General features: G+C 38.9%; 1 pseudogene; it reads right to left on the bottom strand.

Annotated features, from left to right (window-relative positions):
* Nucleotides 1–27,661, bottom strand: LOC121999500 (annotated as a pseudogene).

The raw sequence follows: 27,661 nt of genomic DNA, 5'->3' as shown, positions 1-27,661 counted from the left end.
TTTAATGCAAGGTGGATCGGTTGTTGAGACATAGTAAGTCGTGACAAACAAGGAAGAAACAACCATGTCCATTGTACAATGTTGACACAATCTTACATTCATTGAAAGGAAAAAAGAGAATGAGCCACCTTCCTCCCCTGTTAATTTTTTTTTTTAAAAAAAAATAATGGATCTTTATGAGAAAAAAGAAGGGCTAAAATGAAATTTTCCCCGTAATTAAAAAAGGAAGGTTCACCTTTGACCAACCAGATGATCCCCTGCAGTCGCCAGTCAAATCTCACCCACTTGGCAATCTTTTGACCAACACATGGACAGTAATCTATCTCTCCACGCTCATCCCACCCCGCGCTATTAAATTACCGGCAACGCGCAGCCTCGATCCCCGGAGGCGGCGGCGCGCATCGATGTTGAAGGCCAGGAAGGAGGAGGCGGAGGTGTGGTCGGAGAGGGCTCACGGAGCTTCCATCCACGGCGTCTCCGCCGTCCCCACCGCCGTGGTCGCCGACTTCCTCTCCCGCTCCGGTACTAACCTCTGTCAATTATTAGTAGTCAAATAAATGCAGGGGCGATGGTGATTGCCTGTGGATCCATGTAGATGAGGCGGCGAGGAAGAGACTGAACCGGATGAGCGAGAAGCTGAAGCAGTTGGAGGCGCAAATGGAGGCGCTGGAGGCGGAGGTGAGCAGAGCAGCTGCTAAAGACTTCTCCCAACCGGAAAAATAACTGTAACACTTTCTTGCTCCATGTAAATAAATATATGACAAAATAAGTGAATGCAGGCCACTTAGATCAAATATTCATATTCCTTCTAATCCCTATCATCAATCACTCAAGAACAAGATGAACAATTATAATCATTCAAGGAGCCTGTCGAACCAGATGCTTGCTTCTGTTGCCAATTGACATGCCCAATTCCAGCTTCTCCAATGAACTGTTTAATGATGCAGAGAAAAACAAAATCATGGTTCTCAAATTGTTTGATTTCAGACATCATGTTCATGTTCATATTTTAATGTTTCCAATTGATTGATTCGCGTACCTTAATTTTTTCATTGCAGTTAACCTCTTTGTATATCTCATTTGCCTCAGCAATAGGCCCATCTGAACCAGAAATAGGGCAGCGAGGATCTTCCATGCCTATTATTCAACATAATTACTTTGATTAATAATCAAATCTGAAATAATATTGCAATAAAATTGAGCCTTACTTTGATCATATTTTAGTAGTTGCTCACATATGAGGAATGCCGTTTAAGATTAGCAGGGGCCTGGGTGCAATAGCAGGAACTGTGTGAGGTACGTCAAAGTGTGAGGATAGACCTGGAGGCTGGAGCAATTCCACTAAGCTTGAAGAAGTGCAAGATTAAAGAATTAATAGATAGATTCCGTTACATCTTTGTATGCTGTTGCGTTGCTAGCTCTTTCTCCATGATAGCGAGAATCGATAGCAATGGCTACATATCCTCTTGAAGCGTAAGCCTTTATAAAACAAAACTCTCTCGTTAATCAATCACATTCATGTTTTTTGGATGTCGTTGTGTCATGAAGATCAATTTTACCACGAGTAAAGGACACAACCATTCCTTGCACTTGTAAGAGCTATGTAGAACTACGATAGATGGCTTTCTTTGAGTTGTATATAGTATCCTTCAAGCTTAGAACCAATATGGGAAGACGACCTTGCTCACCTTCCTGTAGAAGAAATCTTAACATTAAATGTTGATAATTTCCCAAGAAAACTCCTAACCCTCCAACACTGAACAAGTTTAACCATTACGCTTATATCTATCCACAAACAACTTCATCTTTAAATTTGACGACACAGTCAGTGTTAATTTCTCCTCTACAATCATGCAATAGCTCATCAGGTATGAACACCTAAAGCATATCTTATGTAGAAAGAAGAAGACATTTATTTCTAGAAGAGCAATTGATATGCTCAAGGAAAAAAACTCAAGGATAAACACATAAAGTGATGGGGCCCACAAAAAGTGAAATAGTGGGTTATCACTTTATATGTCTATGCTTGAACTTTTTCTTGAGTTTTTTTCCTTGAACATATCATTTTTCTTTCTAGAAAGTAGAGACTACTAAACCAGATCATATCACATTTCAAGATTAAGTTAAGAGTTAAAACCCATTCTACAAGTCCATCCAAATGAGCTTTAGGTTTTGTTTGGTTTGATTGATTATTGGTTGTTAGATAATCATGAATAATTATGAAATTTGAATCACCAATTGGCTGGATCAAAGCATCACAAAACAATGGATTAACTAACAAAATGTGGCTTGCACGCCATTGAACACGCTGCGTAACCATTAAAGAACGACTCTAAAAAGTGTATAAAATTACCTCAAATTTTAGATAAATATTCTCCTCGATCACTCTATCCTTGAAACCCTTGAGATCGTTTCTGGGGCAAGCTTCCATTATCTGCAAGAAATTAAACTAATTAAAGCTCTCACAAAGTTAGCGAAATAAATTGACTATATCAAAATCCCTTGTTTTGGCTTGCACACCTCCCTAGAACTTGGAAATATCGGCGACCGATGCACCGGCTCCGTCGCCGGTCCCCCAAGCTCAACGGAGAGCGAAACTGAACAGAGATGATTCGGCAGAAAGGTAAACTAATCGCCAAACCGTAGATTTTTATTACATTGTGCATGTTTCCCAATAATCAAAACCATGGAACAAATTCGCCAGAAATCAACCGAGTTAAATATGAGAAACCCTAGGGAAAGAAAAACACATTTACCATTGGGATTCAGCCTACGGCTTCGCAGGACGTGGAGGAACTCCGTTCGAAGCTGATCGGGTACGGCAACGGAGGGAACTCCGCCCCCTCGCTCCACAGCGGTACTTATAGAGAGGGGAAGCGACCCGATGACGTGCGTCCACGGCGGGCGCAGGTCGGTAGAACAGCAGCGCCGTGGTGGGCGGTGGGGTCGTCGGAAGGCCGACTGATCCGGTGCGTTGTGGTCGATCGACTGGTCCACTTTGTTTAGGCCTAGTTTGCCTTTTCTTCCCGAACCATTTCTCACCCTTCTGTCTCATCTCCACCTCATCACGGTTCAGAGTTCTGCTTCTGTCGTTTCAATTACTCAAAAATTACAGTTATGATTCAATTAACGGTTCTTCACCATTGCAAATATTATTTTTTATTTTTTATTTTAAAATATATAAAATTTAAAAAGTAAAAAAAAAACTTGCAATTAGTTAAGTTGTTTACGTGTGACTTATGTGGACAGCTTATATATATTTTTAGATATTTTTTTTTACGCATATCTATTTTAATTTATGATTATAATATACATTTATTGTATCATATTCTATTATTATATTATACTTTCATCTTATTTATTCAGAGATTTATTCTTTACTTATTTTAATTTACAAGATGTAATTTGAAGTAAAAATAAAATAGAGACGGAGAGAGTAGGATGATGAAGCAAATCTACTATCGAGGTCGTGCCAATAGGCACGATTATGCCGGACTCTCAGGCATCCACATGGCTCGGCTATACCTCAAGGCGCTCCTGTGACTCTCCTCCCAACAAAACACACGAGTTAGCCATACCAAAAAGCACGACCGTGCCACCTATCTTAATAGAAGACAAGGCCCGACCATGCCAAAAGATGAATCGTGCCTCATCCATCGAGCGAAAGTCATGATCTAGCTGTGGCACACACGCTTTGGCCGTACCACACATGATCGGTCATGCCAAATGATACGGTCGTGCGGTGGAGAACACGAGGGGGCATGACGCCTCCCCTATATAAGGGGATTTTAGATACTCCACAATGGTATGATATTACCCACTTTGGGTCTAAGCCCTTATGGTTTTGCTCTTGATTCCACAATGATATGATATTACCCTCGGTCCACCCGACCTACTAGGACTTCCTTGCCTAGCCGCAACTAGGACTTCCTGCCTGGTGTTTAGTCCTCTTGATATGAAGATTGGAGCCCTCACTTTCTTTGTCCGAGGTCAATATTGTATCCACATGGCTCAATCAAACTATAGCTCTTGTGCACAGTCGGCGGTTAAGCCTTCTGCCAGTCCAGGCTCTGATACCAATTGTAGGATCGAAAAAAATTTATATATTTCCACAATAGTATGATATTGTCTATTTTGGGCCTAAACCTTCATAGCTTTGCTCTTGGGCTCTCCCCAAAAAGCCTCATGTCAATAGAGATATTTTTTCTCGTATAAACCCATGATATTTCCCATGTGTTTTCAATGAGGAACTATGTTTACAATCTTGCAACTCCAACAGTCCCTTCCTTTGGGAAGAATTTTCCTCTCTAGGGGAAATCCTAGAGTCTCCATCTTTGTCGATCTGCACCATCCGTCCTCCTCCAGAGCAATGGAGCACCTCCAACAACGTCAGACTTCATGGATAAGCATTTCTCTTCTCTTTATTTCACGCATTGAGTTATAGGGGTTTATTTCTTTATGTATTGGTTGTGTCTCCCTTTACAATGGAGTAAATTCTCTAATTCTTAGGATATAGGAAATAGCTTTGATGTGATGTTGATGTATGAACTATGTAAATTTTAATTTTTTTTTCAATGAAGTATTTATGTTATATTCTATGTATGTTGAACCTTATATATGTTTGACGAAATGTATGTATGGTGGATTGATCACCTTGTAGATGAGAAACGCTAGATTGTATGACCATGGATTCCTGTGACATGGGGTAACCCTTTAAGTGGACTTTCTAAAATGATTCTCTTGTAAGAAGACCAATTCTCTATAAAGGGATATCTAATTAAAGTTTAGAAGACTTTTCCTAGATTAATGTTTGGATGTAACTTGTGTAATCTAGAACTGTAAATCGAGAAGCTCTATGATAGAGGGTAGCCCTTTAATCAAATTTTCTAGATTACCTCTTCTACTTAATTGCATTAATATATCGTTAGGAAGTAAATCGAATAACTCTAGAATTGTATACTCGGGAGGGCCTTATGATAACCCTTTAACCGAACTTTCTAGAGTTGTTTCTTTACTTAATGACGCTAGAATTTGGGTAAACTCTCTAGTGCAATCTTTGCAAGGCTATGCTAGACTTTAGTTATAAATCCTACAAAATATAGGCATAGAGGTAAGGACATAAACAATACATAGGAGCATTAACTGGCATCATAGTGAAACCGAACTCGTAGAATCATTCCCACAAGCCAACTCTTCTCTCTCCCAACTCTCTCTCTCTCTCTCTAGCCCTCTCTAAATCTCTTGCTAATAAGTTCTTAATCGATCGTTCGACCATCTAGATAACTCATAGGTGAAGTCAATTAGTACTTAATCAACAGTCCTGGGATTGATATTTTTATTACTTGATGATAACCATACACCTCTCTTGTAGTTTGCTAGTTTTTTTTAATTTATATTTTTTAAAAAAAAAATATTTGGCTATTGAAATAGTTTGTTAACTAGTAAGTTTTGACTACTTTATTTTAAAAAAAAATCATGTGACATCATTAGGATTTAGAGTTAATTACAAGAGTGATTAAATTTGACAAGTATTATTACTGATGGTAGGTAACAAATTAAAACTTTAATAATTTTTTTTATTGTTTAAAAAGTTGTATTTATGTTGATTATAAAGTTATTTTTTAGTATTTATTTATTATTAGTTTAATTTTTTTTTGATAAAAATAATGTTCATTATTTATATTTAAAAATATTAACCAATGAAATAATATAAAATTGATAAAAAATACAACAACAACCAAGTTTTATCACATTAGATAGAGTCAGCTATATAGATCTTTTTATATCATTATTGTATTTTATCCCCTATTATATTATCATCTATATTTAAATAAATTTTATCTTATTTTATTATATTATTAATCAAATCTTTGTTGGTCTTCCTTTTCTTCGTTTGATGTATGTATTTGTCATAATTTCACATCGCCTAACTGAGATATTTATTGACTGTCTAAGTACATGTCCATATCATCTTAAACGTATTTCTCGGAGCGTTCCCTCAAAAGATGCAACTCCAACTTTTTCTCTAATGTTCTCATTTCTTATTTTGTCCATCCTCATATGTCCACACATCTACCTTAATATCCTCATCTTTACAACTTTTATTTTCTACTTATGTGCTCGAGTTATAGTTCAGCATTAAGCATCATAATATAGTAGGTCTAATCACCATTTTGTATAACTTCCTTTTAAATTTTAGAGGTACTTTATGATCACATAAAACATCCGATATTAATCTTCATTTCAATCATTTTAGTTGTATTCTATGTAAGACATTTCTCTAAATCCTTTCGTCATTTTATAAAAATGATTCTAAATACTTAAGCTCTCAATTCTAGATAACTCATCATCTCCCATCTTAACTATTATTTCATTACGTCTAATATTGCTAAACTTAAATTTTATATAGTGCCTTTACTCTAGCTACTAAGCCTAAATCTTTCACTTTTAGTATTGTTTGCCAAGATTCTAGTTTAGAATTTTCCCATTCACGTAACTCATCTACCAAAATAATATCATTTACAAACGACATGCACTATAGTACTGTGTCTTAAATATGTCCAGTTAGTTTGTCTAAGATTAGTGTATAAACATAAGGACTTAGAGCTAATTTTTGATGTAGCCCTATCTTTATTGGAAATATTATTCTTAATTAGTTTAATATATGTTATGCTAACACTTCTCTTTTCTAGAATTTTTCATATAATTTCTCTTGAGACTCTATCATAAGTTTTTTCTAAGTCAATTAATATCATATGTAGACCTCACTTTTGCTCCCGATACTTTTCAATTAATTGTCTGAGAAGATGTATAACTCATATTGTCAACTTTTAAGACATAAATCCAAATTAATTTTCGGTCACTATAGTATCCTTCTTTAATTTTTTATATTATTTTTCCTAAAGTTTTATGCTATGACTCATTAGTTTAGTACCCCTATAATATGCATAATTTTGTATATCTTCCTTATTCTTATATAAGGAAACTAGAGTACTTATCCTCTATTGATCAGTTTTTTTTATTTTCAATATCATATTAAATAATTTTATAAGTCATTAAATATCTTATTTCCCTAGGCACTTCCATACCTCTATCAGAATATCATCTGATCCAACGACTTTTTTATTTTGCATTCTATTAAAGTTTATTGTACTTCTGAAGTTTAAATTCTATAATAAAAATTTAAATTTCTATACTCATTTGACATACTTAAATTACCTATGTTAAGTTGATCACTTAAACTTTCATTAAAAAACTATTAAAAATATATCTTCCATCATTTTTTATTTCTCCATCATTTACTATACCCTATTGCATTTATCTTTAATATATCTTATTTAGATACGTTTTTTTGTCTTCCTCTCTCACACTTTAACTATTATATAAATATTTTTTCACTTTTTTATCCAATTTTCAATATAATCATTCAAACGTTTCATCTTTTATTTCATTTATTATTTTTTAGTCTTTCTTAGCTATTGTATATATTTTTTTAAAGTTTTCTATATTTTTACAAATATATAATTTCTTATAGACGGTTCATTTTTTCTTTACTTTCTTCTATACTTTCTCATTCCACTACCAAAATTCTTTATATGGTGATACATGCCCCTTTGACTCACCAAGTACACTGTTGGCTACTATTTTTATCTTTAATGTCATATTATCCCATGTTGTATTAGAGTCACTGTATATATTTTTACCTAATATTCATATTTCTACTTTATTTTTAAATATGTTTTGCTTCTTATTCTTTAACTTCCACCGCTTTTTTCTATTTGTTTGTAGAATTAACTTCTACTATTTAATTCTAGGAGTCGTATATATTTTTCTTCTATTGATACTATGATTAAGACATATCTAATACTACTAACTTATGTTGGGTAATTAAACTTTCTCTAGGGATTAACTTGTAATCTTTACAAATCTTTTTATCCCTTTTCCTAATCATAAGATAGTCAATTTGTGATTTATTATTCTCACTTTTGAACATGACTAGTGCTTTTCTTTTTCCCTTAAAAGGCGTACTAGGTAGTATTAGGTTATATGTTATCACAAAATCCAATATAGGTTTCTCTTCTTAATTTCTCATTCCAAATCCATAACTCTGATGCAATATCTCATATTCTTGATTTTTCACTATGATATGCTCATTTAGAACGCTTCCTATTAAAATTATTTTATTTGGTGGAATATTTTATAATACTTTATCTAGGTCATCCCAAAATCTTGATTTGATATCTTTATCTAATCCTTGAGATGCATATATGCTAATTATGTTCATAGATTCGTTCGTCATTAATATCTTGAGACTATAATTCTATCCCTCTTTCTAACTATTCTTATAACTTCATTCTTTGACGAAATATTTACACAATATCCACTCTATTTTTATTTTACTTTTTCTTATGTACCATAACTTAAAGTACAAGTTCTCTATCATCTTTATCTTCTCGCATACCTATTTTATTTTTTATATACATAAAATACTAATTCTTCTTTTCATCATTATATCTACTATCTCAATTACTTTATTTTTATGTTTCATATCTTAAACTATTAGTTTTCTTGTAATATTTATTACTATCCAACCTATGGTGTGAGAACTCCTGTCTATTTAATACTGTACCCAAGTTCTTATAGAGAGATAGCGATCATTGTCGATACATTACAGTTGGATCCTATAATATAAAATTTTGTATATTTATCACTACACCCGAGTTTTGGAGATATAGTTATTCTTGCCAAGGTACTACAGTCGGATCCTGCAACATGTTCCTTCTGGGGAACAACGTAGCATTAGTATAATAGTTTAATGGATCTATTTATTAAACATTTATTATTTTAACGCTGGTTGGCAACCTAATACAACCATCCTCCTTTCTTTGGGCTTGAGACCAGCCATGACAGGATAATTTGTTGCATTTTCATAGATGAGCGTCCATCAATAAATTGGTAGAATTTAAAATATAACAACAGAAATAAGGGGAAATAGATAAAAATTAAATGGACACCCATCATTTGCATTTTCATTGATGAGCGGCCCATTTATGATTAATGTTAAATACGTAGAAGTTATTTGCTAGCTTCTAGACATTGTAGAAGCTAGCAACTAGCTTTTACAATAGTGACTTTATATCATTTCGATTTTGCTTATTTGAGTGATAACCTATTTAAAATAACATTTTAACGAGCAAAATAATGATTGAGACTCTATCACACTTTTTATATTTCAAAAGAACATTGTCTAATTATGATCGACTGTGTAGAAGCTAACTGCTAGCTTCTACAACGACGACTTTATGTCATTTTGATTTTACTTTTCTAAGTAATAACTTGATTAAAACAATATTCCAACAAGCCAACTAAATGATGAGGACTTCATGATACTCATGTTGGACACCAAACAATCTGTAGCCGGAGATTTACAGGAAATTAGCTGAATCTAAATACTCGAATTAAATTCAACTCATAGTTAAGATGACCTGAGCAGATAATCTCAGGCTGCCAGCAGGGGCTGGTTTTTCTGACCTTAGAGTCTGAGCAATCAGATCGTCCGAGCAGACTGAAGGATAGACAGGCAGAGCGGGAGACCAGTCGGGCAGATCAGAAGGGCGAGTGGCCGACCCAGCAAATGAAGAGTCCAACCGAGCGGACAAACAGAGCACCAGACCGAGGCCTGCGATCGACGCAGTTTCCTTGAAACAGATTCGTCCCACCTCCGGCTGTGCTTCGAGGTTTTCTCGGATCGTCTGTTTCCCAGGATACAACGGCAAGACCACGAACACAACCAAGCACTGGTTGTTCGTGGCGAACTGAGAATGCACTTGAGTGCTATCACAAATAGTTTAGCCGAGCGGATGCACGACTGAGAGAAAAGAATTAGGGAACGAAGGTGAAGGAATTCTCTTGCTTTCGCTTTGCTTTCGTTTTTTTTTCTTCGCTTTGCTCAAGATCCAGCCTCCTTATATAGGAGCTCTCATCTTGCCTGCAATAAATGATCAAATTATGATCATTTAATGCTGAGTTTAATTTCGTCATTAATGGGTTTAATGTCTTCATTAATGTCGAGACGTTACAGAATCATTATTAATGAGATTAATGTCGTCATTAGTACTGAGACGTTACGAAATCACCATTAATGAGTTTAATGCCGCCATTAATGTCGAGACGTTACGGAATCAGCATTAATTTCACATTAATGCTTCCATTACATCCTTGAGCAAGATTCAAGTGGCTATATGTTGGTTCATTCTTTTGGGTAAATTTTACCTCAACCGGTCCGGCATTCGACATGCACAAGTCGTGCTCGCGCACGAGTCAACCTTGGTTCGGTACAATCCGGGCCCTGGATTTGCACCCACCCTTGCGCACTCACGCGTGAGAGAGCTCTCCCCATGCATATGTTTACAACGTCAATGCATGTGTCATAATATAAACCAAAGCCAAGAGACTTCTAATATGGGACTAAACTCATGCACAATAGTCTCTTCGTCTCCATCTCTTTATTCCATTCACATTTCCAACAATCCCCCACATAAATGGAAAACAGGGTATGTGATAGCATTCAACAGTTGAGTCAAGTATAGGATAGGTGTTGGTGCGGGTAGCACTAACGGTCTAACCCAGGTTTTGATGAATGACAAATAGGTTAAGTTAGTTTTGTTGTTGTCTGACACTTTGATCAAGTGTGCAGGAAAAGTCCAGACAGGTCGACGGGTTGACCGGATGTCTGGCACGAAGTCCAGCTAGGTCGACGGGCTGACCGGATAGCTGGCGAGAAGTCCAAGCTAGGTCGACGGGCTGACCGGATAGCTGGCGAGAAGTCCAAGCGGGTCGACGGGCTGACCGGACGCTTGGCGAGAAGTCCAAGCGGGTCGACAGGCTGACCGGATGCTTGGCGAGAAGTCCAGACGGGTCGACGGGCTGACCGGACATCTGGCAGGTGAGTAAGGTAAGTCACTGGAGGGAAGTGACTGTGAGGACGCGTTCCCGGGAAGGGGACATGAGGCGTCGATCTGGCTTAGATCCATTTCGGATGTCTAAGTCGAGATCGTGACTAGATTCCGGTCTCGGAAAGACGGAATCTAAGTCATACTCTTTTTAATTATGTGTTGAACTTTAACTGTGCTGACAATCTGTTTTACAGGATATACATTTGCCTCGGACTAACTTTATTTTGCAGGAAAAGGGAGTTTTCTGGAATAAGGTGGTCCAGGCGCCCGGAGGGGATCCGGGCGCCCGGAGGTCCAGGCGCCCGGAAGGCGAATTCTATCCAGCCGAGTCGTCGCCACGTGGAGCATCATGGTTTGTGCAGCTACGTCACATTCCAGGCGCCCGGAAGGAATCCAGGCGCCCGGAAGGAATTCAGGCACCCGGAACAGCATATAAAAGAAGCCCCAGGCAGGAGCTTCAGAAGAAATCAATTAAGCTGAGAACTCTTCTACTGCTGGTCTTGCTGCTCGACGTTCAGTGCGACGCCAACAAAGCTCCGACACTACGCTCCGTTCTTTTCCCTTTTTGTCGGTATTTGTTGTCAGTTTTCATTAGCATTCTCTGTACGGTTCTTTTGTAATCATCGTTTCGAATTGCTAGTGATTGCCCAATGAAAGTGGTCAAGGACCACGGGCCTTCGAGTAGGAGTCGTAACAGGCTCCTAACGAAGTAAAACCATTGTGTCTATTTTACTTTTCCGCTGCGTTTATACTCAATATTTTCGAATCGATATTCACCCCCCCTCTATCGAATCTAACGATCCTACAAGTGGTATCAGAGCAGGTACCGCTCTGATTTGGTGCAACCACCAATCAGACTGGGGGTGATTTTTTTTGGTTTTTAGTTTTACACTCAAAACTTGTTTATCATTGTTTTTGCAACATCAATCTAGATTTTTCTACTATTTTTCTCTTCCCGCACTACTAATCCAAGACCAAGTCTTGGGATATTTTTTTCCGGTTATTTACTTGTGCACAGAATGTCTCAACAAGAAGGATTTAGCACAGTGCGACCTCCACTCTTCAACGGGGACGACTTCCCGTACTGGAAGAAGCGTATGGAGGTCTACCTCAAAACAGACTTCGACCAGTGGATGAGCATTACGAAACCCTACAAAATTCCAGTGGACAACGCCGGGAATCTAGTGGATCCTGAAGACTGGACAGCAGATCTGAAGAAAAAAGCATCAACAGAAAATAAAGCAATCAACACTCTACAGTGCGGATTGATAAGAGAAGAACTGAACAGAGTCGGTCCACACAAAAACGCTAAAGAGCTATGGGACAAGTTGATCGAACTGCACGAGGGAACGAGCGACACTAAGGTAACAAAATGAGACCTGCTTTTAAATAAAATTTTTAATATAAAAATGCAGGAAGGAGAAACAGCGAATCAACTACACGCGAGGATTAAGGACATCCTCAACGGCCTTCATGCAATAGGCCACCAGATGGAGAACAGAGACTTAATAAGGTACGCATTAAACGCCTTTCCACGTAATAGTTTGTGGGCATCAAAAGTGGATGCCTACAAAATTTCTAAGAATCTTTCTAACTTAAAATTAGATGAGATTTTCTGTGAATTAGAATTACACGAACAAACTAATGCTGGAGCCGAGAAAGGTATAGCTCTATTTGCAGGTTCCTCTAAAGAAAAGAAAAGCAAGCCTGAAGTTGAAGAAGAATCTGGCCAAGACTCAGAAGATGAAGAACACCTGGTGAACTTGGTAAGAAAAATGTTCACCAGGAGAAAGAGGAGCTTCAGCAAAAAGGACCTTCAAAAGATCAGCTCTCCCTCAGAACAAAAGAACGTGACTTGCTACGGCTGCAATAAAAAGGGACACTACAAGAATGAATGCCCAAAACTGAAGTTCGATAAACCAAAGCCAACCAAAAAGAAAGCACTGAAAGCAACGTGGGACGACTCCTCGGACGAATCAGAAGAAGAAGAACAGAAACATCAGAGCCACCTCGCACTGATGGCCCGCGAAGCCGAAACAGAAGACGAGTCGGAAGATGAAGACGGGTCTGAACCCGAAACAAGCCACGAGTCCGTACTCGTTTCCGAAGGCTCGAATGAGGTATATTTTAATTTAAACAAAAAATTTTTTAGAATCATCTCCTGTTTAAATAGTAAATTAACTAAAGTAGAAAATGAAAACAAATCACTTCTTGAGGAAAATCAAAACCTCAAGGAACAATTAAAAAATTCGAATCCAACTCAAGATCTAACACTTGAGGAGGAAAATCTATCATTAAAAAATGATGTTAAAAATTTAAAAGAAATGCTAGAAAAATTTACAACAAGATCAAAAAATTTAGATTTAATCCTAAATAATCAAAAAGCATGTTATAATAAAACCGGACTAGGATATAAGTCGAATTCAAATAAAACCTTCAAATCATTAATAACCCAATACAAATCAACCAATCTAGCCTGGGTTCCGAAAGCGTGTCTGACCACGCAAGTAGGACTTAATCAATATTATATACCTAAAGAAAAAATACATTATATAAAATCGAATAAACCAAACCAAAATCCAAAATACAAACCTAAATTAAATTCAAAATCTAAACAGTTTCAAAACCAACAAAATTATCACCAAGTTAACCATAACTATAAAAAGAATCGACACAAACCTAAAACCAAAATGTAAATAATTCAGGGGGAGGCTCCAGAATAGCTGGCACCTCCAAAACTAACTTACCCGACAGGGTAACCCAAAACTAACTAACCCGGCAGGGTAATTAGAATTTGAGGCCAAGTTTAACTTGAATCACGGTACTGGAGAAGTTTTTTGGATGATAGTACGTTAGGGAAACTTGGGCATCGCATGTCTAGAAAGATATGGCTTCGATCTGGTGCATTTGGCCAAGTGGAACTGACCGAAGCTACCCTTAAACGAATCCTAACCAGTTAGACCAAGATTTAGTACTAAGTTCCGTGGATAGGACTATTCGGAAAATCTCGAAAGGTTGGTTACTTCTAATGATGTCCTTGTGACTCACCAAGCTTAGAAGTTTATCCGAAAAATGCCTATTTGTTGAAACCAAAGCTAAGTCTGAATCTAACACAAGTTAAACCAAAACTCTGTAATCAAACCAATTTCATCTCACAAAATCATAGGGTTCCCTGATTGATAATATAGATCGGGTGAGATGAATAAGGCTTAAATTTTAAAGTCAAAATTTTTAATTTTAAACCTAAAAATTAATTTCAAATTTTTAATTTTAAACTTAAAAATTAATTTCAAAATTTTAAATTTTAAACTTAAAAATTAATTTCAAAATTTTTAATTTTTAACTTAAAAATTAATTTCAAAATTTTTTAAACTTAAAAATTAATTTCAAGTTTTAAACTTAATTTCAAATTTTAAACTTAAAAATTAATTTCAAAATTTTTAATTTTAAACTTAAAAATTAATTTCAAAATTTTAAATTTTAAACTTAAAAATTAATTTCAAATCTTTTAAACTTAAAAATTAATTTCAAATTTTTAATTTTAAACTTAAAAATTAATTTCAAAATTCTTAATTTTTAACTTAAAAATTAATTTCAAAATTTTAATTTTAAACTTAAAAATTAATTTCAAAATTTTATTTTAAAATTAAAAAATTAATTTCAAACTTAAAAATTAATTTCAAAATTTTAATTTTAAACTTAAAAATTAATTTCAACATTTTTTTCAAATTTTTTAATCTTGAAAATTAATTTCAAAATTTTAATTTTAAACTTAAAAAATTAATTTCAAAATTTTTAATTTTTAACTTAAAAATTAATTTCAAAATTTTTAATTTCAAAATTTTATTTTAAACTTAAAAATTAATTTCAAATTTTTAATTTTAAACTTAAAAATTAATTTCAAAATTTTTTTCTTGAAAATTAATTTCAAATTTTTTTTAATCTTGAAAATTAATTTCAAAATTTTAATTTTAAACTCAAAAATTAATTTCAAAATTTTAATTTTAAACTTAAAAATTAATTTCAAATTTTTAATTTTAAACTTAAAAATTAATTTCAAAATTTTTAATTTTAAACTTAAAAATTAATTTCAAAATTTTTAATTTTAAACTTAAAAATTAATTTCAAAATTTTTAATTTTAACTTAAAAATTAATTTCAAAATTTCAATTTTAAACTTAATTTCAAAATTTTAATTTTAAACTTAAAAAATTAACTTCAAAATTTTTAATTTTAACTTAAAAATTAATTTCAAAATTTTAATTTTAAACTTAAAAATTAATTTCAAAAATTTAAACTTAAAAATTTAATTTCAAAATTTTAAACTTAATTTCAAATTTTTTAATTTTAACTTTTAAATTAATTCAAAATTTTAATTTTAAAACTTAACTCCAAAACCTAAAACTCACACACACACAAAAAAAAAATATTACAGTCAAAAACCAGGGGCGGGTGCCCCTGGTATTCCCCTCCGGGGCGCCCGGAAGGGGATCCGGGCGCCCCGCCCTAAATCAACCCCGGGCGCCCGGAGTCCCCTATAAATAAGGGGCAGCAGGCGCCCCCAATCCTTGCACTACTAATTCTCACTTTTGCTAAGGTTCACTCCGAACCTCATTGCGAAAGTACTCTAAATCAAAATTTTCTTGCGGTGAAGACTCTGTTGCGATTCAACCGAGGTCGTCAGATCTTTATTTGTCGATGGCTCCTCGGTAAAAAAATTCTTCCCCTCCCTAAAAAAATTTTTTTATTAGAATTTGGTCTCTTATTTTGTTTCTTAGAATGTTTTATTATATATATACAGTAGGAAACGAACAAATACTGGTGCTGGACCCTCCAATGCTAGCACAGACCCTAGGTTCCCCACAGATGAACTTAGGATTAAGTTTGAGTCAACTATCTATAAGGCCATTAGGACTGCCTGCATAGATAGATCTTTCTTTCTAGTGTCATGTCCCTCCGTTTTAGAGGTTGTAGACTACTATAACTTAAAGAACCTTGTCGAATGTACCAGTCTAATAAACATAAGTCTGTGTGCCGAATTTTGCAATAACCTAGTGAAAGTAGACGATCTCACCTATACCACTAGGGCAGTAGGCACTGATATCATATTTTCCCCTACTACTATCCGAGAGTTCTTAGAGTTACGTCCATCTACTTGTTCATTTTTGTGCTATCCTCCCAGGGATCTACCATTCGGAGATCCCTACTCACATATTACTCTCGATACGATTTATTCGTATTTTTTTGGAGGAGAGCGAGATCCCACTGTGACACAGTTTAGGTCGGTAGAACTTCGAGTACAGGACTACGCTCTTTATAGGGTGTTAGTCCTTTGCATTTTACCACTGACTACTCGGGACATCGCTGTGATGCGCCCATTTCATTTGTTCTTACTCTATGCCTTGAGTCATAGGTTAGATATTGACATCAGCCTACATATCTTCTCCACCATTATTTACTCGGCTGGATTCGTCACTGATAGACGAGTCCACATGCCATTTTGTCACATTCTGACAGCCTATATGTCCTCATTGCACATTGATGTCACTAGAGGAGACATTGCCCATATGACCGAGTTCGATGTTATAGCGGCTCGGAACTTCTCCCTAGCCGGTGTCCAGATAGATAGGGATGACGGGACTATGTTTTGGCGGAGGGGGGCACAGCACCAGCCAGATCCAGACGCACAGGTGGACGAGTTCATGCTCGCACTATTTCCAGAGGAAGCCGCACCGGCTCCACCACCGCCCCCAACTCGAGAACCACGACACGCTCCCCGCACTCTAGCCGACCGTATGACCGGACTAGAGAGAGCTATGGCGAGTCTCCAGCAGGAGAACTCTGATTTTCATCGGGACATACGACGAGAGGTTGCCGAGTTACGAGCTGTCGGGGACACACGACACACTGAGCTGATGGCACTTCTTCGATCCTTGGGATCTGGACCACCCCCCTCATCATCTCAGTAGCTTTAGTTATGACCTACTTCTGTAGCTACACTACTTGTAAAATATTTTGGATTTATCTAGTATATTTCAGACCTACATTGATTATGTTCTATCTCGGTCGCCTAGGAATTTAAAAAATTTCAAAATTGTTTTCAAAAATCACTCTTTCAACTTATAAGTCAAATTTGTCTGTTTTCAAAACCTTCCATTTTTAGACTTTCAAAAACAGTTTTGGCCTTAGACTAGTTTTGAATCCTTAGAAAGCATGTACCCATAGGTCTAGTTTTTGAGCATCTCACCAACACCTTAGGTTTACCTTGCTTGTGTTTGACAAACATAGAAAGGGGTGAGATGCATAGGCCAACTGTCTGGACTTAAGATGCTTATTTCAGTGCATCAGCATAAGTTTGGACGTTAAATACAAATCAGACAGTAATCAGATTAAGATCATCAGTCAAGTCATACACTGACTATTTACAATCACCTTAATCTGACTAACCAAGTGAAAGCTACTATCTTCTGATAGTTGGTTAGTACCTAATTGGTTAGACAGCTGGTTAAAGTTAAGTATCAAGTTCAGGGGGAGAATTAACTCAAATTTTGTGTGTTTGAAAAATGCCTTTCAAAACCTAACCTATGTTTGAACATTGATTTACAAAAGTTAAATTTAACTAAGTATTTGAAAAATGTGAAAGTTTAATCGCACCCAATTTTCAAACCTGATCTGAAAAGTCAACTATTTCCAAATTTAACCTTTATCAAATTAGCCTTAAAAATTTATTTTGGCAAAAATTTTACTTCTTGAAAAATTATTCTTACTTGTTTAATTTTTGCTTTGTTTTGAAAAATCGAAGTTGAAAATTTACCTTTTTGAAAAGTAAATACTACTTAAACATAAAAAGTAAATTTGAAAAACCTGTTTTGAAAATTTCTACACGCTTGAAAAGTTAAACTTGATTAACTTTAAATTTATACTTTTTAAAATTCAACTTGTCTCCCCCGAGTCAACTTGACTATTTTTTAACTTGGTGTTAAAAAATTGTACTCTTATCTTTTGAACCAAACTTAGATATGTTTCAAAATTTGATTACCTTTTACAGTAACTCTTCACTATGATTGTTTACCCTTGCTTATTTTTGATGAATGCCAAAGGGGGAGGGTTAGGTGGTTAAGTTAGCTAAATCAAATTAAAAAATACAAACTAACTTTAAAACTACATAAATGCATGTTGTTTCTTGCATATGTTTTTCACTAACTTAACCAGGTTGTCATTCCATCAAAAAGGGGGAGATTGTTGGTGCGGGTAGCACTAACGGTCTAACCCAGGTTTTGATGAATGACAAATAGGTTAAGTTAGTTTTGTTGTTATCTGACACTTTGATCAAGTGTGCAGGAAAAGTCCAGACAGGTCGACGGGCTGACCGGATGTCTGGCACGAAGTCCAGCTAGGTCGACGGGCTGACCGGATAGCTGGCGAGAAGTCCAAGCTAGGTCGACGGGCTGACCGGATAGCTGGCGAGAAGTCCAAGCGGGTCGACGGGCTGACCGGACGCTTGGCGAGAAGTCCAAGCGGGTCGACAGGCTGACCGGATGCTTGGCGAGAAGTCCAGACGGGTCGACGGGCTGACCGGACGTCTGGCAGGTGAGTAAGGTAAAGTCACTGGAGGGGAGTGACTGTGAGGACGCGTTCCCGGGAAGGGGACATGAGGCGTCGATCCGGCTTAGATCCATTTCGGATGTCTAAGTCGAGATCGTGACTAGATTCCGGTCTCGGAAAGACGGAATCTAAGTCATACTCTGTTTAATTATGTGTTGAACTTTAACTGTGCTGACAATCTATTTTACAGGATATACATTTGCCTGGGACTAACTTTGTTTTGCAGGAAAATGGAGTTTTCTGGAACAAGGTAGTCCGGGAGCCCGGAGGGGATCCGGGCGCCCGGAGCTCCAGGCGCCCGGAAGGGATCCGAGCACCCGAAAGGTAAATTCTATCCAACCGAGTCGTCGCCACGTGGAGCATCATGGTTTGTGCAGCTACGTCACATTCCAGGCGCCCGGAAGGAATCCAGGCGCCCGAAACAGCATATAAAAGAAGCCCCAGGCAGGAGCTTCAGAAGAAATCAATTAAGCTGAGAACTCTTCTACTGCTAGTCTTGCTGCTCGACGTTCAGTGCGAGGCCAACAAAGCTCCGACACTACGCTCCGTTCTTTTCCCTTTTTGTCGGTATTTGTTGTCAGTTTTCATTAGCATTTTCTGTACGATTCTTTTGTAATCATCATTTCGAATTGCTAGTGATTGCCCAACGAAAGTGGTCAAGGACCACGGGCCTTCGAGTAGGAGTCGTCACAGGCTCCGAACGAAGTAAAACCATTGTGTCTATTTTACTTTTCCGCTGCGTTTATACTCAATATTTTTGAATCGATATTCACCCCCCTCTATCGAATCTAACGGTCCTACAATAGGTAGGTTTTACCCTTTAAACCTTCCCTTGTGAAGATCTGGTTGCTTACTGGCTGATAGTAGACATGATGTCTTTGAGCTATACTGCCGTCTGTGTAAGCAGTGACAAATCTCACCCATGACTCTCCCTGATACAACTCAGTTCTCATGAGTGTGTTCGTTCTTGGCCATGAACACGCCTGGTTCTGTGAGAAGCTCTAAGAATTATGCCTCCAATTCTCTTCGAAGCGGCCCCACTTCTTTCTCACATAGGTGATCCCTCAAGAGTTCCAACTACTCTTTTTGATCATTAAAAACCCATCGGCTTACCCTCATCTAGTCACTGTTTCATTGGGCTACCCCCACAGTGTGTCTTGTCAGCACAGATTAGTTGTCCCTTTGAACCTAGTTCTTGGGATCTCCAGTCAGTATAGGTTGGGTGTCCTCTGCACTGATCGCTGACAACGGCATCAAGCCCATTCCCTGTGATGAGCTTGCAACTAACTCTCGATTTAACCCTTTGGTTAGCGGATCCGCTAGGTTATCCTTTGACTTCACATAGTCAACAGTGATAACTCCAGTTGAGAGTAGTTGTCTAATGGTATTGTGTCTACGACGTATATGTCTAGACTTACCATTATACAGATGTCTCTGTGCCCGACCGATTGCTGATTGACTATCGCAATGTATGCATATCACCGGCACCGGTTTCGCCCATCGTGGAATATCTTCTATGAATTGTCGTAGCCACTCAGCCTCTTCACCACACTTGTCAAGAGCTACAAACTCAGATTCCATCATGGATCTGGTTATTACGGTTTGCTTAGAAGATTTCCAGGAAATGGCTGCACCTGCTAGAGTGAAGACATACCCACTCGTAGACTTAGAGTCTTTTATATCGGATATCCAACTTGCATCGCTGTATCCTTCGATTACAGCAGGATATCTCATATAGTGCAGTCCATATTCACGAGTATACCTCAAGTACCTCAGTACTCTTGTTATCCCTTTCCAGTGCTCAACACCGGGATTACTCGTGTATCTACTCAGTTTACTTACTGCGTAGGCCAAGTCTGGTCGAGTACAACTCATCAAGTACATCAGACTTCCAATCACTCGAGAGTACTCTATCTGTGAGATACTTTCACCTCGATTTTTCGATAGATGTTGATTCGTATCTATCGGCGTTCGTGCCAAAGCAGTATCACCCTTGGTGAATTTTTCAAGAATTTTGTCCACATAATGGGACTGACTAAGAACAAGTCCTTCTGTCGTTCTAAGAATTTTGATTCCCAGAATCACATCAGTTAGGCCCATGTCTTTCATGTCAAATCTTGAGTTCAACATATCTTTTGTGGATTTGATTATCTTATCATTACTCCTAATGATAAGTATGTCATCTACATAGAGGCACAAGATGACATAGTCACTCTCTGTGACTCTCATGTAGACACATTTATCACATTCATTGATCTTGAATCCACATTCCTTCATGGCATTATCGAATTTCTCATGTCACTGCTTTGGCGCTTGTTTCAAGTCATATAATGACTTCACCAATCTACATACCTTGTTTTTCTGTCCTGGCACAGAAAACCCCTCGGGTTGGTCCATGTAGATTTCCTCTTCTAAATCCCCGTTTAGAAAAGTTGTCTTTACATCCATTTGATGTATTTTGAGATTCCATAGAGCGGCAATAGCCAACAATACTCTAATGGAAGTTATTCTCGATATCGGAGAGTATGTATCGAAGTAATTAAGGCCTTCTCATTGTCGATATCCTTTGATTACCAATCTGGCCTTGTATTTATCGATCGTGCCATCTAACTTCATTTTCTTCTTGAAAATCCACTTGCAACCTAGTGGTTTACTTCCCGGAGGAAGATCCACAAGTTCCCAAGTGTGATTTTTCAAGATAGATTCTATCTCAGATGCAATTGCCTCTTTCCAGTGAGGTCCATCAGAAGAGCCTACAGCTTCTGAGTAACTATGAGGCTCACTCTCCAACATGAAAGTGATAAAATCCGATCCATAGGATTTTTCTACCCTAGCTCTTTTGCTCCGTCTAGGCTCAACCTCCACTGGTTCCTCATTGTCATCATTTTCTTCTTCACCTTGTGTTTCATTCGCCCGTTTTGAGGAGCTAGCATCCTCACGGGTCTTATATGGAAACACATGCTCGAAGAAAGAGACATTTCTCGATTCGATTATCGAGTTCTTATGTATCTCCGGTATGTGTGAATCATACACACAAAATCGATAAGCACTGCTGTTATGTGCATATCCAATAAATATGCAATCAACAGTCTTTGGTCCTATCTTAATCCTTTTTGGATCAGGCACCAACACTTTGGCAAGACACCCATACATTCGTAAATATTTGTAGGACGGTTGTCTTCCATTCCACAACTCATAAGGGCTCTTATCTATTTTCTTCCGAGACACCTTATTTAAAAGGTAATTAGCTGTTAACACAGCTTCCCCCCACATGAACTCTGGCAATCCAGAGCTTAATAGAAGAACATTCATCATCTCCTTAAGAGTTCGATTCTTTCGCTCAGCAACCCCGTTTTACTGAGGAGTATAAGGAGCTGTTGTTTCATGTCTGATCCCATGTTCAGCACACAACTCAGCGAACGGTGACACATATTCACCGCCTTGGTCACTTCGAACCACCTTAATCTTTCTATTAAGCTAGTTTTCAACCTCGTTCTTATAGAGAGCAAATTTCTCTATAGCTTCATCCTTGCTTTTGAGAATATACACATAACAGTATTTTGTGTTATCATCTACAAAAGTGATGAAGTATTTATTTCCACCACGCGTTGGCGTACCTTTTAGATTGCACACGTCAGTGTGGATTAGGTCAAGTGGTTCGTTACTTCTTCCAATATGTTGAAAGGATGACCTTGTCATTTTCGCTTCAACACAAATCTCACACTTGTGTTTTGGGTCAAGGTGGAATGTAGGTATACTTTGCATGTTTATTAATCTACGCAATACATCGTAGTTAACATGTCCTAGTCTCTCATGCCACAAATATGAAGACTCAAGCATATAAGTGGAAGAGCTTTCAGTTTTATTTATCTTGGGCCTAATGGCCATTACATTGAGCTTAAACAACCCATCAGATACATAGCCTCTTCCTACAAACCTCCCATTTTTGGACAATACAACTCTGTCCGACTCAAAAATAATGTGAAAGCCATGCTTGCTCAGAAGTGATCCGGACACTAAATTCTTCTGAATCTCCGGAACATACAACACATTGTTCAGAGTGAGGTCCTTGCCCGAGGTCATCTTCAGCACCACCTTTCCTTGGCCCGTGATGTCCGAGGTTGCTGAGTTCCCCATGAACAGTTTGTCTCCAGTGACTTCTTCGAAGTTGTGGAGCAGCTCCTTGTTGCAGCAGACATGTCGAGTGGCTCCAGTATCGATCCACCATTGTCGCAGGTTTGAACCGATCAGGTTCAGCTCAGAGACCACAGCGCAAAGGTCATCCATTTCTGGTCCCTCGTTCAGGTTGGCCTCCTGCTTCTTCTTCGGCTTTCTGCACTCCGAAGATTTGTGACCCACTTTGTCACAGTTGAAGCACTTCCCAGAGAATTTCTTCTTGTTGATGCCTCCTTTGGGTCCTATCTTGGAAGACTTGGGGTTCTTCCGTTTCGAGCTTTGTCCGTGCTCAACCACGTTGGCTTTGACAGTAGCCGGAGAGAACAACTTTCTCTCTGAACTCTTGTTGTCTTCTTTGATGCGAAGTCGAACGATGAGTTCCTCCACATTCATCTCCTTCCGCTTGTGCTTCAGGTAGTTCTTGAAATCCTTCCATCCGGGAGGCAGCTTCTCAATGATAGCAGTCACTTGGAAGGTTTCACTCAGAACCATTCCTTCTGAGTGGATCTCGTGCAAGATCACCTGAAGCTCCTGGACTTGACTGATCACTGTCTTGGAGTCAATCATCTTGTAGTCCAGGAATCTGCCCACGATGAACTTCTTTGCCCCTGCGTCCTCCGTCTTGTATTTATTGTCTAGGGACTCCCACAGTTCCTTAGCCGTACTCTTCATGCTATACACAGCATACAGCGAGTCGGCAAGGCAGTTAAGGATGTAGTTTCGGCAAAGGAACTCGGAATGAGTCCATGCCTCCACTATGACTGCCGAGCTGATCACCGTGCTTGGGAGGGTCCTCGGTCAAGAACCGAGCAGAGCTAGTTTGAGAAGTGATGAGTGCTGACTGCTGAGTCCATCAAACTCTGAGTTCCAAGTCAGGATTGGCACGGTTCCAATCGGGGCGGAGGGGGCCTGAACATGTTGAGTATGTTGCACCTCAACATTTCGTTCCGTGGCCATCTCAACAGAATCGAGTCTGTTTCAAGATTGTTGGACACCAAACAATCTGTAGTCGGAGATTTACAGGAAATTAGTTGAATCTAAATACTCGAATTAAATTCAACTCACAGTTAAGATGACCTGAGCAGATAATCTCAGGCTGCCAGCAGGGGCTGATTTTTCTGACCTCAGAGTCTGAGCAATCAGATCGTCCGAGCAGACTGAAGGATAGACAGGCAGAGCGGGAGACCAGTCGGGCAGATTAGAAGGGCGAGTGGCCGACCCAGCAAATGAAGAGTCCAACCGAGCGGACAAACAGAGCACCAGACCGAGGCCTGCGATCAACGCAGTTTCCTTGAAACAGATTCGTCCCACCTCCGGCTGTGCTTCGAGGTTTTCTCGGATCGTCTGTTTCCCAGGATACAACGGCAAGACCACGAACGCAACCAAGCATTGGTTGTTCGTGGCGAACTGAGAATGCACCTGAGTGCTATCACAAATAGTTTAGCCGAGCGGATGCACGACTGAGAGAAAAGAATTAGGGAACGAAGGTGGAGGAATTCTCTTGCTTTCGCTTTGCTTTCATTTTTTTTTTCTTCGCTTTGCTCAAGATCCAGCCTCCTTATATAGGAGCTCTCATCTTGCCTGCAATAAATGATCAAATTATGATCATTTAATGCTGAGTTTAATTTCGTCATTAATGGGTTTAATGTCTTCATTAATGTCGAGACGTTACAGAATCATTATTAATGAGATTAATGTCGTCATTAGTACTGAGACGTTACGAAATTATCATTAATGAGTTTAATGCCGCCATTAATGTCGAGACGTTACGGAATCAGCATTAATTTCACATTAATGCTTCCATTACATCCTTGAGCAAGATTCAAGTGGCTATATGTTGGTTCATTCTTTTGGGTAAATTTTACCTCAACCGGTCCGGCATTCGACATGCACAAGTCGTGCTCGCGCACGAGTCAACCTTGGTTCGGTACAATCTGGACCCTAGATTTGCACCCACCCTTGCGCACTCACGCGTGAGAGAGCTCTCCCTATGCATATGTTTACAACGTCAATGCATGTGTCATAATATAAACCAACAATAAAGCCAAGAGACTTCTAATGTGGGACTAAACTTATGCACAATAGTCTCTTTGTCTCCATCTCTTTATTCCATTCACATTTCCAACAACTCATTATATTTCAAATAAATATAATCCAATCATCATCGAGCATGCAGAAGTTATAGGATCGAAACGAAAGAGGGGGGGAGTGAGTCTCGTTTTAAAACATTTTTTATTTTAAAAAATTGTCAAAAAACTAAGTACGCGGGGTAAAAATTAAGAAAAGCACAATGAAAACTAATTATGTGAGTTGGTTTTATTTTGTTCGAAGCCTTCAACAACTCCTACTCCAAGGCCTCAATTCATTGAACCATATCGATTGGGCAATCCGCTAAAATCTCTTCCAAAAAACCTTCAGATAAAGAAGTCGATTACAAAAATGAGGAAAGTGTAACAACCTACACTTTCTTATACAAGTATAATAATAACTGAAAACACACTTTTACCTATACTTGTTGTAGTTGCAGTTCATAGCTCAAGGTCAGTGTCCATTTGACTACAGTAGTTGGGCGTAGCAGAATCACAGCAAAACGATATCAAAGTGACGGCGTAGAAGAATAATAGAAAAGAATTGTTCATAAGTGATGTTGAAAGAGCTGGCCGAACCCCTCTTTATACTGCATTGGAGATGGCTCCAATGGTCCAAGGCGCCTCCATTTGAGCTAATTTGATTCGAGTTCATTGCTATTTATCCACCTGGGAGAGCCTCTAATCCCATCCGAGGTGCCTCTAATCAATCCAAGGTGCCTCTAATGGTTGAAACTTCATCAACAAAGTTTATATGAGCAAAGATGCCTCCATCTATCCAGGGTGCCTCTAGTGCCTTACTTAGGATGCCTCCAATCAATAGAAGCCCCTTAAGCATTATTCATCTGAGGCTTATTTTTTAATCTAACTCCTACAAAATATGTTAGTCTAAAATAACAAAGAATACCTACAAAACAGAGTTAGCATAATAAAATTTATGAATTACATCTTTTCTAACATGACTAGGATCTAGTCTTGGTCTCAGTTTAAATTTCCGAAATGGATTTAACTTGGACTAACGCCTACAGTCTCATTGGTACTCATCCTCACTCGATCTCTCTCCTCAAATTGTTTACCTGACCCTACTTGCCAAACATCTGGTCATCTAAACTTGTTTAGACTTTTTGTGGCCCTACTTATTGTTTGATGTTCCTGTCCAAAAGTCGAAGAGACGGATGCTGGGGATGTGGTGCTCTTGCCGACCTTCAGTGGACTTCGCTTTTGCTTGCAACACAAGCAGTGTCAGTGTCGAGCCAGGGAAGGGGTCCCTGGCGATGGCCCTCCGACGCTCAAGTCAGTCTCCGATGAAGCAGGAAGCAAAGAGAACTGTAGCGGAACAGTAGAAATCACGAGAAAAGTATCCCTCCGTCGACGCCTGGACCCCCCTTTATATAGGGTTCCTGTAGCGTATGTGCACGCTTTTTAAAGCGGGCACACAATCCCAAGCTTTCCCTAAAGAGACATGTCAGTAAAGTATCCCTGACACAGTACCTTAATAGGCCGAACATATCTATGAAATGACAGTGGAAGTTTCGGCCGTATGATCCTCTATCTGACCATGTCGCCTGTCAGCGGCACTAGCTTCCAAAAGGATGTCGAAGGACATCTCACCCTGTTTGTTGTTTGGGCCGAGCGAAATGGCCGCTCGGCCATGACCAATATCCCTACCACACTGATCGAGATAGCCGCTCGATCCAAGTGTCATCCAAGTGAAGTGTCGTCCATTACTGGGCCGAGCGGGATGGTCGCTCGGCCGGGAGCCCACTATCACGCCAATCGGGATGGCCGCTCGGTCGGGAGCCCACTGTCACGTCAATCGAGAGAGCCGCTCAGCTCGGCTCGACTTCTCTGCGTCCCTTGAACGTCGGTTTGATTACTCCATGTCAGAGACGGTGGGTTGGTGTTTAACCCTCTGTCGGGATATGCCCCATCCGACCCGCCAAAACCATCCGTCCGTTGATCGTCTTGACTCTGACCTTCATTGACGTCCACCGTGGCAGCGGAGCGGGGACCCTCCTCATCACCGCATCACAAGTCTCCCCTTCAAGTATAGTTGAAGGAGGTTGTAGTCCGACTGACTGGACCATTATGTGCGCAGATTCCCTCCCGATCGACCTTCATCACTGTATGGACACCGATCAAGATGGGCCCGACCCTCGCCGATCGACCTTCTGAAGATTGCCGCTCGGTCATAAGCATGCTCCCTCGATCCGATCGGGTAGACAAAGGTTTGCACTTATAGAACTTTTTCTTCGGGCTGTCTCAGGCGAGCACTGGCTAGGCCGAGTCACCATGATTTCTTAGGAAGCGTGTAAATCCCCTCTCATTAAGGCAGAATAGATTCTCATGCCTGCCTTAATTGCTAACCCATGGTAGCACGCCACATGTCACGCCCACAGCCGTCGTACGCTTGACTTGACAGACATTGATTATGACGTTTGGCGGTTTGGATTCAACGGCGAGATCTTGACCTAGGTTTCCATGACCTAGATCGGACGACTTCGGTCGGCCGAGCCCGAGGTATATGAGCCCGCTGTGTTGCCACCTTCTTCACACTCTCATTGTTGTGTTTCTGACAACCCCTGTGCTCCTACGCGCTATGCTCTCCAGCGATTCCTTGCGTTTTGTCCTCCGGTGATCCTCCATCTCCCTTTTTCCCAATAAGCTCTCTTCCCGTCACCTTTTCTTTCGAGCATTCTACTCTCTGTTGTTCCGGTGATCTTCTGGTGACCCTTTTGTATCTTTTTCGATCAGCTTTCCTCCATTTTACATCTATTTTAGCGATAGCTAGCTCCTCACAACCGTCAGCCCCCGTCCCTGGACCCTGGTATACCACCAT

The sequence above is a fragment of the Zingiber officinale genome, chromosome 7A (assembly GCF_018446385.1).
Source record: "Zingiber officinale cultivar Zhangliang chromosome 7A, Zo_v1.1, whole genome shotgun sequence".
NCBI lineage: Eukaryota > Viridiplantae > Streptophyta > Magnoliopsida > Zingiberales > Zingiberaceae > Zingiber > Zingiber officinale.
This window is presented reverse-complemented; position numbering and strand designations above follow the sequence as displayed.